General features: G+C 44.8%; 1 protein-coding gene across 1 annotated transcript in view; it reads left to right on the top strand.

The window, feature by feature from the left end:
• The window catches only part of LOC147429360 (tRNA (guanine(26)-N(2))-dimethyltransferase 2-like), an 89,597-nt gene that overhangs the window by 21,229 nt on the left and 54,864 nt on the right, over positions 1–13,504 (top strand). The window lies entirely within an intron of this gene.

Here is a 13,504-nt window from a genome sequence, read left to right as displayed (position 1 = left end):
CAAGCTCAAGGCGCGGTTTATGCCACCTCAGTACCTTGCACGGTTGAAAGACGATTGGCGCGCTCTCAAGCAAAATGGTATGCCGGTTATGTCTTTTTCTAATCGTGTTTTGCATCTAGGTACCCAACTACTCATGTCGGATGATGAGCGCAAAGAGGCTTTTCTCTTTGGATTGGACGAGTATATCAAGTACAATGTCGAGGTATTCGATCCAATCGATCTCAACAAGGTGGTAGTGATTGCTCTCGCACAGGAGATGAAGCACAACAAGGGAAAGCCTAAGGAGAACAAGACTTCCACAAGTACCTCGCAGACTTTTCAGAACCCGCAGAACGGTAAGAATGATAACTCTTCTAACCAATCTTCCAACAATATCTCATCAAAGAATTCTTCCACTGAATCTAAGGGTAAGGTTAACACAACTGCTAAACCTAAGCTTACTCCAGATGAAAAGGTAGCATAAGGAATTGTAGGAGGATACATCACGTCGGAAGAACAAAGCACTTATTCTAAGGAAGGTCGTTGTTTTCATTTTCACATTAAGGGTCACATAAAAAGAACATGTCCTAAGCGTGAATCGAATGAATCTAAAGAACCCACAGTACCCACTACATCTATCAATGCAATGAACGATAATACGATTGTGCTCAAAGTTTCTCAGGACCTTCCCATTGATGATTCTCTCATTAAATGTTATGGTCGTACGTCGGGGCACTGTTTTGTCATATTGTTTGACCCAGGTAGTACGCATGATGTGATTAGTTCCTCTCTTGTTGAGAGAGCCCGCCTCGAAGTTAGTCCGAGATCTCCTATCGAGGTCTCTGGCTTTCGTCCTGGTATGGACGCTTTCATCACCGAGGAATGCCTTGATGTGTTATTTGCAATTAAACAGACTGCCTTTACTAGAAGATTTGTTGTTTCTCCTCTCTCAGGATGTGATATGATTTTGGGCATTCGATGGTTTCGTGATAATGACGCTCTCATGGATTTTCTGACTAACACTATAACTCTCAATGCCAAAAGTGATTCTCCTATTGTCATTTATGGAGAGGACATTGCTCATTCTCCATCTCTCATTGCTAATATGCAGGACAAGATTGACAAGATTCAAGAGAAGGAGACTCTCTCAGTCTCTTTCTCCACGGCATGACACACAGAACTTGCATGATTATGAGAAGCATGATGATTTGAATGATAATGATTTGCATGATGATTTGGATGACAAAGACAAGCATGATGACTTGCATGAAGAAGATGTGAAGCTAATCTCGTTGCAGATTCGATCAATCATGAAGGATCGATCTTGGCTCTCGAGCCTAGGTCCCAAGAACCCCTCCAGGAAGAACCGATCTTGGCTCTCGAGCCTTGGTCAAAAGAACCATCACATGAAGTATTATGTGTTCGCATGATTGATACGCACACATTGTTTGAGTGTTTCATTCGTTAAGGTTTCCTGTATTTTAGTCAGTATCGTTATGTGATCCCTTTTCTTAGGCATGACATATTGTATGTTGAGCACGTTTCTCTCATGGATGAGCACGAATGTATGCGGATTGTTCATGAAAAGCTGAAAAGTTTGTATGTAAGGAAGTCGCATTTCATGTTTCTTCCTTGGTATGACACAGTTTCCGAACGAGCACATGATTGTATGAGCACCAAGCATGGGCATTTCCATTGTGATTTGCCACAGTTGATTGAATTCGATCAAACAGAAAAGATTCGACCTCATTGTTTGTATGTGTTTGATGAACGGGTTGTCATTCCGTTTCTATGTTCATCTACATTGCATACACTGTCTTTAGGAAAGACAAGATTTTTTTTCTTCACTTTACATGGAATGGGTATGTTCATGGTTTTGTGTTGGAGATGGTTTCAGGAATTTTCAGCCATGGAGATTCTTGAAGACGAAAGAAGCAAGACTCTAGACGAAGTTGAAGCAAGGAAGGAGCCAGAGAAGACTTTGTGTCGCTTTCGGCGCGGCCCAAAGAAGCAAGCGTTGCAGACCTTTATGAAGTTCAAGTACCGCATGACCCACACAGCAGAGTGGGCCGGCGAAGAGTCCCTTCCAGGATTCCGGATGCTGCTAGCGATCTCCCTCGACGCCATACAGTTCGGTACCAGCACCTCACTTTGAAAAGGAGGGGATGTCACGTGACACATCCCAACCCTATGTGTTTGTGGACAAGCTACACTACAGCAGCAGGGTTCAGTCACTTCAGTCAGATTAGATTAGTAGTGATCTGGCACTTTTGTGAGTCTATTCGTAGACCGTGCATGCCCTGTCACTTAGCATAGATGCATATCCTCCGGTTGCACACAGCATGATCATCGGAATTCCCATCAGAATCCATTAGCATCAGTTAGGGGAATTTTCTAGTGCATTTAGCCTATTTTCCTATTTATTGGTATTTTTACTTATTATTTTTAAGTGACTTTCCAACAAAAGTAGGTAGGGTAATTTTGCTAAGTTATTATATAAGCAAACCCAAGTTAGCACTTTCTGGCAGAAGAGGCAGCAGGAGCTTCCCGCTCATCAGGCAACTTCTTAGGAGTACCAACCCCCCCCCCCCTCCCCCCCCCCAGCAGTAGACCATCGCCGTACTCCCACCTCTGGCGTTTCCTCTCTTACAGTCATCGCCATCAGCCACAGTACCCTAGCGTTAGCAGATTCTTGCAGATCAGCCCCATCCTCGAAGTTTTCCGCGACAGAACCGCCTCAGCTTTAGCGTTTTTGGCACCTTAGATTCCCCGCATTCCCCCTTGCATGATCGTCCCCAACAACACCCTCAGCCTAGCGTTTTTCATGGTAAAAATGCTACACCGGCATCAGCGTTTTTCGTAGCAAAAACGCCAGCAAGACCTCAGCCTTTGTTCAGCGTTTTCGTCCCAAAAATGCCAGCCCTAGACCTGCAACATCATCGTTTTTGATCAGCAGATTTCAGCCTTGAAGAAACGCAGGTTTTTGTCAGACGAAGCATAGCAGAACCACCCCAAGCTGGTTGCGCAGATGTTCCCCCATTTTCAGCCATAAAAACGCAGCCAAAACAGTCTTTTTCAGCCACCAAACAGTCCCCGAATTCAGCGATTAGAAGATCCCAGATTTCAGCCATGAAGTCGTTGTCATCATCACCGTCGTCGTCATCGGCATAGTCCAACTTGCATCTGTCCATTGCATTCGCATTGTACACCTTTGTGCAATCAAAGTAGACCACTCTCGCCGACGAAAGTGGGGCCTTCGGAGGAGGGTTTAACAACCTCTCGGGTGTCGTATCTCTTCTCTCTCCTTCTCTCAGTCTCATTCACTTGCACGCACAATATCCAATCACTTTGTTCGTGACCACAACACTCTACAAGACTGAAAGCTCTCTCTTTCCCTAAAGAACTAAAAGGAACCTTGAGCAATAAAGATCACTAATCTTGAGAAAATACAACATTCATTCCGCTGCACCTTGCAGTGCGCAGTTGCTTAGTATGCCAGAAGGTCAATTATGACAGGCATAAGGCACAGGGATTGTTGAAGCCTTTACCCATACCCACCCACCCCTGGGAAAATACTGAAATGGATTTCATTTTTGATCTCTCGAGAACACAGAATGATCACGATGATTTTTCGATTACATGGCACGTCTGAGACGATTGTCTTCGACAGAGACCCCAGATTTATGAGTTTGTTTTGGAAGGCAATTTGGGAGAACATTGGCACGCAGTTGCAGTTCTCGTCATCGTTCCACTTGGAGACTGATGGGCAATCTGAGATCGCCAATTCGGTGATTTTAGATTTATTGAAGTCTTGTATCTCAGATCAGAAGACTCAATGGGAAAAGAACTTACCTTTGGTGGAATTTGCCTACAATAACACGATACACTCTACGACGGGGAAGACGCCATGTGAGATTGTTGAAAGTGCTGCGAAGGTTCAATCCTTCCTGAGCACGAAAGATTAGATATTTGAAGCGGATGAATATTCGCGAGATTTGGATACGGCTTTTGCCAAGGTTTGTGAGACTTTGCAGAAGTCTCAAGAACGATAGAAAAGGCAGCGGATCGCCATCGTTGCGACATGACATTGAAGGAGGATGATTGGGTGCTCTTACGTTTTGAGAAGGCACGCCTACGAAAGAAAAAGGAAAAGGAGAGGCTTTTTCCAAAGCTTAGTATGCGATACTACGGCCCTTTCCAGATTACTGAAAAGATAAAATGATGTCTTCTTCCGATTGAAACTGCCAGATACTTGGAGGATTCACAATGCATTTCACGTGAGTCTCTTGAAACCTTTTAAAGGTGATGTGCCTGATGATGGGGAGCCTGATGAGCAACCCGAAGTGGAAGAAAACGAGGAGATCCTTGTTCCTGAACAGATTTTGGGACATAAGGATACGAAGAATAAGGGTAAAGTCCGAAGGCGGTTCTTGGTTAAATCCAAGAATTATCCTGCACTTGATGCGAAGTGGATGGAGGAGGAGGACCTAGCAGATACTCCTCAGATTGTGAAACTTTAGCTTGATGCTTTTGGTTTAGCATAGTCTACTCCAAATGGAACCCAAAATTCAGCTTGGCCGGAGATCTGGTGCAGTGGGATGCACAAGAGGGGAGTCACTCTAGTCCTTTTGTCAACAGATGCCTTGATTTAGATACTAGAGTCACTGATGTCTCTTTGAGCTTCAGGGATATTGAGAGTTGGCAGTATTCTACTGTATGACTTTATGAAATGGAATTCTTGATAATGATACTGATTTGTTCTTGACTTCTTGTGAGTGCAGGAACTGATAGACGAAATGACTGCAGCATTTTGGTCTGATTGATCTCGTAGACATGGTTGCAATAGGGGTTAGTCAATCGGACATCGATGAGGTCCTGATTGGACCTAGATGTGATTGCTAGCTACATTGCCGATAAATCATGGTCTAAGATCCGAATGAATGTTGAATGTCATGTGATGTATGGTGATGTCCTGTGATGTCGTGTGATGTGACTGTCGATTTTGTACATGTGCTAGATGTGTGTTCCTAGTACGTAGGTATTAACAGTCAGTGTCTGCTAAGACGGTTTATGGCTTTTGTCGGTTTTGCAGGCGTAATCGCGGTTGATTACAATGCTTTCAAGAGGGGGGTATGTCACAAAGTGATGACGTGGCGGACATCAGAAACCCTAATTTTTGGCTGAAACCCTAAAATTTCTGCAAACCCTAAAATCTGCCATAAACCCTAATTTGCAGGAAACCCTAATTTCTGGCTGAAACCCTAATTTCAGCAAACCCTAAAATCTGCCGGGATGTTGACGTGGCAGCTGGTACGGAATTCTGAAAATTGCGCTAACAGCTTTTGGGCGATGCTTTCTGCTTTTTCCACGCAAATGGGAGAGAGAGAGAAGAGAAACCCTTTGCTTTATTTATAAAAGCTCAAGAGAGCTTGTGAGATAAAGAGCCTTGCTTTTATTTTTAGGCTTTTGATTTTGAAGCTTTTGGGGCTTTGCTTTTGGGCATCCCTTGTACTTTTAAATACGTGGTGAGGGCTTCACTTCTCAGAGCATCTGGACGCAGAGTTTGAGAGTGAAACCCTAGCCACTCTCTTGTACTTTGATCTGATTAATATAAAAAGAAATACCGAAAGGGGCGCCAGTCTTTGGGGCCAATATCTCTAGGCACGGAACTCTGCCGGGCCAGTGCAAATCTATTGTTATCTGTGAATTGTTTTGAAGTGGTTATTTGGTGCTGTCGTGGTTGATTCTTGACTTGGAGTGTCCAAGCATGTTATAGTAGGAAATCGGGCGATCAAACCCCCCTGACTACCAGAGCAAAAGACCCAATGCAACAACCAGATAGATGTGGAAGTGGGTACCCCCCTGGCCCCATAAATAGGTGCCCAAGGGGAGGTAGCGCAAAGCTTGGAAAAATCCCCACGACCCAACGTAAATGATATATGGAAATATATATGTGGGTGCTCGGACAAGGTGGGCAGTCGGCCCTAAACTCGGGCGGCTTGACCAAGTACAACCTAGGCTATGGGTGGCTCGGAGACATACTAGCCGTACATGTATGCCCTAGACCTAAGTGAAGCAACAGAGTGGTGCAAGTCTAGCAAACCCTCCGGTGTCAACCAAAACAGATCCGCGCCAACAACGCTACCAAACCGCATCTCGATGTGGCTCTCAATGTAAATGAGCTGGGAGTGGCCTACTGCCTAGGTTGGGGGATAAGTTTGCTGTAATGTTATTGAGGGTGAGTGTAAGCAACTCTGAAGGTAGCAATCCAAATGATCAGGAGTGTAGAAGAGCAACTGCACTACCATCCAAGCCAAGCTCCGGGTGACTTCGGATGTAGTTGCGGGATGCCTGATCCCCAGCATCTCGTTGGTAAACTCTCCAAGAGAGTCCAAAGCATTGAAGTCCCACTCCAGTCCGTAGATCCAAGCAATGAACCTGCCCAAGAAGAGATCCAGGACCCTCTCCCTATGTCCATGTAGATGCTCTTGTGTAAGCAAGTGATCTGACATGTCGAGGTCAAGTGGTAAGTGTCCGTCCACCCAAGATGGTGGTGTCTTCTTTGGAATGTTGGAATCCCATATGCCATGAGCATGTTCATATCTGGTGTGAACTTCTTTGATGAGTGCATAGGTGTGGCCATAGCAAACCACAAGTAACCACCCCCTCTGGAGTGCGCAACCGCCGAATGATGGCTGGAATGAATGGATCTCCCAAGGATCGTACGCCTGTAGATGATTAAGCCGATGCCGAAGTATCTGATGCGGATGATGCGCCTTGGACTCAATTGGTGACTGATACCATGTGTGCGCGTGTGCAGAAGCGTGAGAGGAGAGAGACAAAAGACCACAAACACTATGTGTAGGAAAGGGGGCGATCAGCATAGTAACATGGAACGACGGGTTGGGGTCGAGAACGAGGATGGGGACGGGACTGCAAAAGTTAGGGAACAGGGACGGGGGTAGGAATGGCAAAAAAAAAAAACGCGTTTTTTTCGCATTTTTTGACTTACACACATGCAACACACATAGAGCATCACTTTGACAAAAAATTAACACCAAATAGACTAAAGAATATGAGTCATATAGACGCAAATGTGCTAATAAACATCAAGAAATGAGGACCCAAAGGGTGGATATTATAGCCATTGGGGTGCTTCAAAGTTCAAAAATATGGCGTTGGAGAGGAATTGGCTGTTAGAAACAATCAGTTTTTCAAATTTAAAAAAAAATTGACTATTTGTGACTGTCGTCCCTTGCCCGTCCTCGGGACGTTTTGGCTGTGTTCCCACATGGGATGCAGTTTGCCGTCCGTCCCCACTCATCCCCATCCCGGAATCGGGCGTCCCGCGTCTCTAGGCTCCATCCCCTCCGTCCCCTGTTACTATGGCGATCAGCGCTTCGATGCCCAAGGGGAGGTAGGGCAAAGCTTGGAAAAATCCCCCACAACCCAACATAAATGATATATGGAAGTATATTTGTGGACGCTCGTACAACTTGGGTGGCCGATCCCAAACTCGGGTGGTCGGACCAGGTACAACCTAGGTTATGGGTGGCCAGGCCCGGAGACATACTAGCTGTACATGTATGTCCTAGACCTAGTTAATCAGCAGAGTGGTGTAAGTCTAACAATACTTGCGAGCTATATCTAGCTCAAGCTGTATCCGCAAATGCATACATAGCATAAATTACATAAAATCGTGCTAAAACCACTCTTTGGAACGCCCCACACAGTCATACAATGCGTACAAAACCGCATCCGGATGTGTAACAATCCGAAAGTCACATCTTAAAGCATCACTTGTATACACAAAAGCAAGGTGGATTCCCTCTCAAATAGCATCAGTGTGCCATACATAGCCATCGATGCAAACCGCACAATGCTCTGCAATGTAGGAATCAAATTGCCAAGCTTTGATATGTCCAAGTTGTTGCAGACTGCTGCAAAAAATTCAGCGCTCAGAATTTCAAAATTCTTATATGACCAGCGCGTCCGAAACGCGCCAAAACCCCATGTTAGACTCCTGGATCACATATGTCTGAGTTTGGGTGTGAGAGATATGCCAAAAACATCCGTTTTTGGCCCAAAAATGCATCACAAACTTGCTGCTGTTGCACCTGTTAAAGAATTTTAGGAAATGGACATCACCATCTCGTCCGGAATGCGCTAAAACCCCAATCTAGACTCCTGGATCATATCTATTCGACTCCTTACGACGGAGATATGCAAAAAACACTGTTTTGGGTGCCAAAAATAGCAAAAAGGAGTTGCAACACTTCTTGTTCCTGCTTTTTCTCTGCAAAATTCAGCAATGGCTTCCTACACAAGCTCTATACAAGCTGAATATACATGGCCAAGCTCAGATATGCAATTTGAGCTTCTCTGGCATTTTAATCTGCGAGCACACAATGCCGACGTAGAAGCTTCCATGCACACGAGCAAACCTCTCGCAAACCTGTGACGTGCACACTTCTCCCTTCTCTTGAATCTGCTACCGTCAATGTGCTTGTCATTGCGGAGCCGTCAACTCGACCGTCGCACTGCACCTGTGTGAAACCGAAGCTCTGATACCATTTGTGAGAGCGCTAGGTGCGGAAGTGATGCGCGGTGTGTGCAGAGTGTGAGGGAGGAGAAGAGTAGAAGACACATTGTGTGGGTGGAGCAACCTCCAAGAATGTGGTGAGGAGCTCCTTATTCGTTGTGTATATGAAGAATAAGGAACCTGTATGTATATACAGTGGGCGGCCGGACATCAGACGTATGGCCTCGAGCAAAGGCGCAATGCCTTTACCCCAACATGGTACCCACGAGGTCCGACTACTGTTGTTATAAATGTGACTCGACGCTTTGTTTGGCTCGGAAATGCAAAGCCAAATGCAAATACTGGAACTCACAAAAGGACGAAAACAAAGGCAAGCTGAATAGAGATAACAATGATAAAGACTTGACAGAGGAGATCGGCATGGCACACGTGGGGGGGACCACAGTGGCCACGATGCCATATTTCTCGTCAGTTGGTAGTTGTTGCAACTAGCTTCAGTCAGGGGGAGGCTTGTGAGCAACGCAGAGGGGCAAAATGAAGCTCCAAATAATTGGACCCTTTTGTTGGAGTTCAAGTTACTGTTGGGTTAAAGGCCTAAATAACCCCTTTTTGTACATTTTTATACTTTGTCCAGGTTCATATTTGTCCAGGTTTATATTGAACTTGGACACATTTTTTAAAGGTTACTTATAATAAAAGTGGGAAAACCCAAAACTCACTTATTGAGTTTTCCCCAAAAACGTGAGCTCTCTCTCTCCCTCTTCTTCTGCCAGCGCTTCCTCTCCTGCTGCTCTTCGCCTCCCCTCTCTGCACACACTGCACTTTCTCGCGTGCTCTTTCACTTGCACACACCGCCGCGCGCTCATCAACTGGTATCAGAGCCCGATTAGGGTTTGTCCCCAAACCTGCAAACGCTGAATTTCAGCCAAGAAGGTCAACTTTATCGCGAGATTTTGCAATTTCTTCGCCAAAGGACTCGTCCCCGGACACTAGAGAGCTCCCGGCAACCCAAATTGACCTAAAACAGGCTGAAATTAGGTCAAAAACAGGAAATTACAGGTTATGACAGCGAAAATACAGGTTTTGCAAATGATGAATTACCCGAAAACCCTGAAATTGCCAAAAAGACAAGCTCTAAAACAATTGTTTTAAGCAAATTTCAGATTTACGCAGGTTTTTGCAAGTGTTTTTATGGTGCGATTACATTTGGGAAAGTGCAAATTGATGCAATCTACGCACATTTGACAAATTTTGTCGATGTATGACCATTTGTGGCTCAATTTCATGCAATTTTGATGCTACAAATTGGGGCTTTTGCGCTTACATGCTTCTAAAGGCTGTGTATTAGCTTTATGTATCTCTTTTGAAGCACAAATTCGTTGTTTTTGAGCACAAATTCGCTCGCTGAAATTTCCTGCGCATAAATTTCAGAAATTGAATTTTGTGCCCAAAACGTCCTATTTTGCCTCAAATTGCTCCTGTGACCATTTGGAGCTGTAGTGCACATCTCTGTGAGGCTATACTCCGATTTTTGCGCATTTTGCCCAAAATTCAGAGTATTACCCCTCTTATTTCGTGCAACTATGGCCTCATCTTCTTCGGATGTGAAGAACCTCTTCGAGATTAGGAGGTTCGATGGAACAAGTTTTGATCTTTGGAAAGACAGGATTCAAGGAATCCTATTTCTTAAAGATTGCGAAGAGGCACCTGAACAGGTGAAGCAGCAGAATATGACGGATGAAGCATGGGTTAGCATGAACAGGAAGGCCGTTACATACATTAAAACGGCCATGACCGATGAGACCGTCATTGATGTGAAAGGTCTCACGACTGCTTTTGATGTGTGGGAGAAGTTAAAGGGAATGTATGAAAATACAACGCCTGTCAACCAGGTGCACTTGATGCGAAAGCTTGTTGGCATGCAACTAGACGAGTCCAAGAGCGCGGCAGAGCACTTGTCATTGTTCGCAGGTACTTTGTCGTAATTACAGGATTCTGGCTTGCCCCCTTTTGATCATAAGCTGAAAGCTATCTTCTTGCTTATGACCTTACCTGAGTCATGGGAAACTTTGGTGGTTTCATTGTCCAATAACCCCAATTTGACCTTTGATGGTGTTAGGGGTTCTATCTTGAATGAAGAAATCAGGAGGAAAGCAAGTGGAGAGGGAGGCAGCTCTGCCAACATGGTTAGAGGTTGGACAGAAAAGAAGAATGCTTATGCACAAAGGAGTAAGAGGAAGAGTAAAGAAAGGGGAAATGCAAGCAAAGGCAAGGGTGATGTGACTTGCTATCAATGTGGCAGGAAAGGTCACAAGAAACCCGATTGTAGGTTCTATAAAGCTGAGTTAGAAAGAAAAAAGAATGGCGGAGACAAAAAGAAAGAGAAGAAGGAAGTCAAGGCAGATGCACAGGATAGCTCAAAGGACAAAGAGAAGGCCAATGTGGCTTCTAGTGTCGTGATTGAGGAGCTGTCAGATGTAGAGGACATCTTGTGTGCCACTTTGTCAGATGATGATGCTTATGACTTTGATGCCTCTCGAAATGTTCATTCACAGGACATGCAGATCACCAAGAGTGATCTTATTGATGCTTTGTTGATTGTCAATGATGCATTGTCCCAGACTTGGATTGGTTATTCCGGTGCTTCATTTCATGTGACTCCTATCAAGGAGTGTTTCTCTACTTTTGATGGAAGCAAGCGTGGCCATGTATACCTTGGAAATAATCATGCATGTTCCATTGAGGGTATTGGCACTGTGCATCTCTCCATAGATGGCACAAACGAGCTTGTCTTGCATGATGTTCGATATGTGCCGGGAATCAAGAAGAGTCTGCTTTCTGTTGGTCAGATGGATATGCATGGTTACAGCATCTTGTTTGAGAGAGGGTCATGGAAAATGACCAAAGGCTCAAGGCTGATTGTAAAGGGCACAAAGAAAAGGACACTTTACTGCGTGCATGGAAAGGCCGTGTTGGGCAAGTTTATTGCATTGGCTGAAATTAACTCTCACATGGAGTTGTGGCACAAGAGGCTTGGCCATATGAGCCAAAAGGGCCTTTCTAAGCTTTGTACTTTGAACAAGCTTGATGCTAAAGGCACAAAGCTTGACTTTTGTAATGAATGTCAATATGGCAAGCAAGTAAAGCGTTCTTATTACTCTGGTGTCTCTCGTAAATCTTGTGTGCTTGATCTTGTACATTCTGATGTATGTAGCATGCTTACTAAGTCTATGGGTGGTGCATGTTATTTTGTCTCCTTTGTTGATGATCATTCTAGGAAAATTTGGGTTTATTTGCTTAAGTCTAAGGATGAAGCCTTTGCTGCGTTTAAGAGATTTCAGGCATTTAACAAGTTTTGTGAAAATTTGGGCATTAAGAGGGAGCTTACTGTGCCATACAAACCCCTCTTCTAATGGTGTGGCTGAAAGATTCAATAGGACACTTTGTGAGAGGGTGAGATGCATGTTGTCCACAGCTAATCTCTCTCATGGATTTTGGGGAGAAGCTTTGAAACCTGCAGTGCACATATGCTGTCACGTGACACATCCCAACCCTATGTGTCCGTGGACAAGCTTACACCATAGCAGGGTTTCCGTCAGTCTAGTCAGTTTAGATTAGCAGTGATCTGGCACTTTTGTGAGTCTATTCGTAGACCGTGCATGCCCAGTCACTTAGCATAGATGCATATCCTCCGGTTGCACATAGCATGATCATCGGAATTCCCATCAGAATCCATTAGCATCAGTTAGGAGAATTTTTCAGTGTATTTAGCCTATTTTCCTATTTATTGGTATTTTCACTTATTATTTTTAAGTGACTTTCCAACAAAAGTAGGTAGGGCAATTTTGCTAAGTTTCTATATAAGCAAACCCAAGTTAGCACTAAATGGCAGAAGAGGCAGCAGGAGCACCTTGCTCAACAGGCAACTTCTCAGCAAGACCAACCCCTGCGACTACTCTGGCGTTTTCTCCACAGAAGACCTAGCGTTTTTGCATCAGATCAGCCTTGGCGATTTGTGCACAGTAGATCAGCCCCGGTGTCATCACGACACAGCAGATCAGCCTAGCGTTTTTGCATTTGCAGAACCCCGGCGACAGAAGGACCAATTTCAGCCCCTGGCGTTTTTGGATTTCAGCAGCAAATTAAGACCGGCATTATTCACCTAAAGTGTAGCAGATTCAGCCCGTAAAGACCATCAGTTTTCAGCCCTAAGAAACCTTATTTTTCAGCCAAGAAAACGCAGCCAAAACAGTCATTTTCAGCCACCGAAACAGTCCCAAAATTCAGCGATTAGAAGATCTCAGATTTCAGCCATCGTCGTCGTCGTCGTCGTCATCGTCATCGTCGTTGTCGTCACCGTTGTCGTCATCGGCATAGACCAAGTTGCATAGTCCATTGCATACGCATTGTACACCTTTGTGCAATCAAAGAATAGACCACTCTCGCCGACGAGAGTGGGGCCTTCGGAGGAGGGTTTTACAACCTCTCGGGTGTCGTATCTTTTCTGTCTCCTTCTCTCAGTCTCATTCACTTGCACGCACAATCCACTCACTTTGTTCGTGACCACAACATTCTACAAGACGGAAAGCTCTCTCTTTCCCTAAGAACTAAAAGGAACCTTGAGCGATAAAGATCACTAATCTTGAGAAAATACAACATTCATTCCGTTGCACCTAACATTGGTATCAGAGCTTTGGAAGTGTTCTGCATTACTCAAGGGAAGAACCACAAGAACCACAATATTTTTTTTTGCTTGTTGCGATCGCACGAACCCAAGTTTACTTGGACGTGGCAATTCCTAATCGTGTTTTGTTGAAGAGTGACAGGAATCCCAAGAAAGAAGGGCTTGTCCACCTCCCCTTGTGTCTCTTTTCACTCATTGAGAGCGGACCGTGCACTTAGCGGCCGGCCAATCGACGTGAGGTGGGAAAAAGCAACCTTGGTGTGAGCGCAAGGCCGCCAAGGGGTGCGCCCGCCGCAGAA

This window comes from Adiantum capillus-veneris, chromosome 22, assembly GCF_014529385.1.
Source record: "Adiantum capillus-veneris isolate H3 chromosome 22, ASM1452938v2, whole genome shotgun sequence".
NCBI classification, from domain to species: domain Eukaryota; kingdom Viridiplantae; phylum Streptophyta; class Polypodiopsida; order Polypodiales; family Pteridaceae; genus Adiantum; species Adiantum capillus-veneris.
Note: the sequence above shows the minus strand (reverse complement) of the source record. Positions and strands in the feature narration are given on the sequence as shown.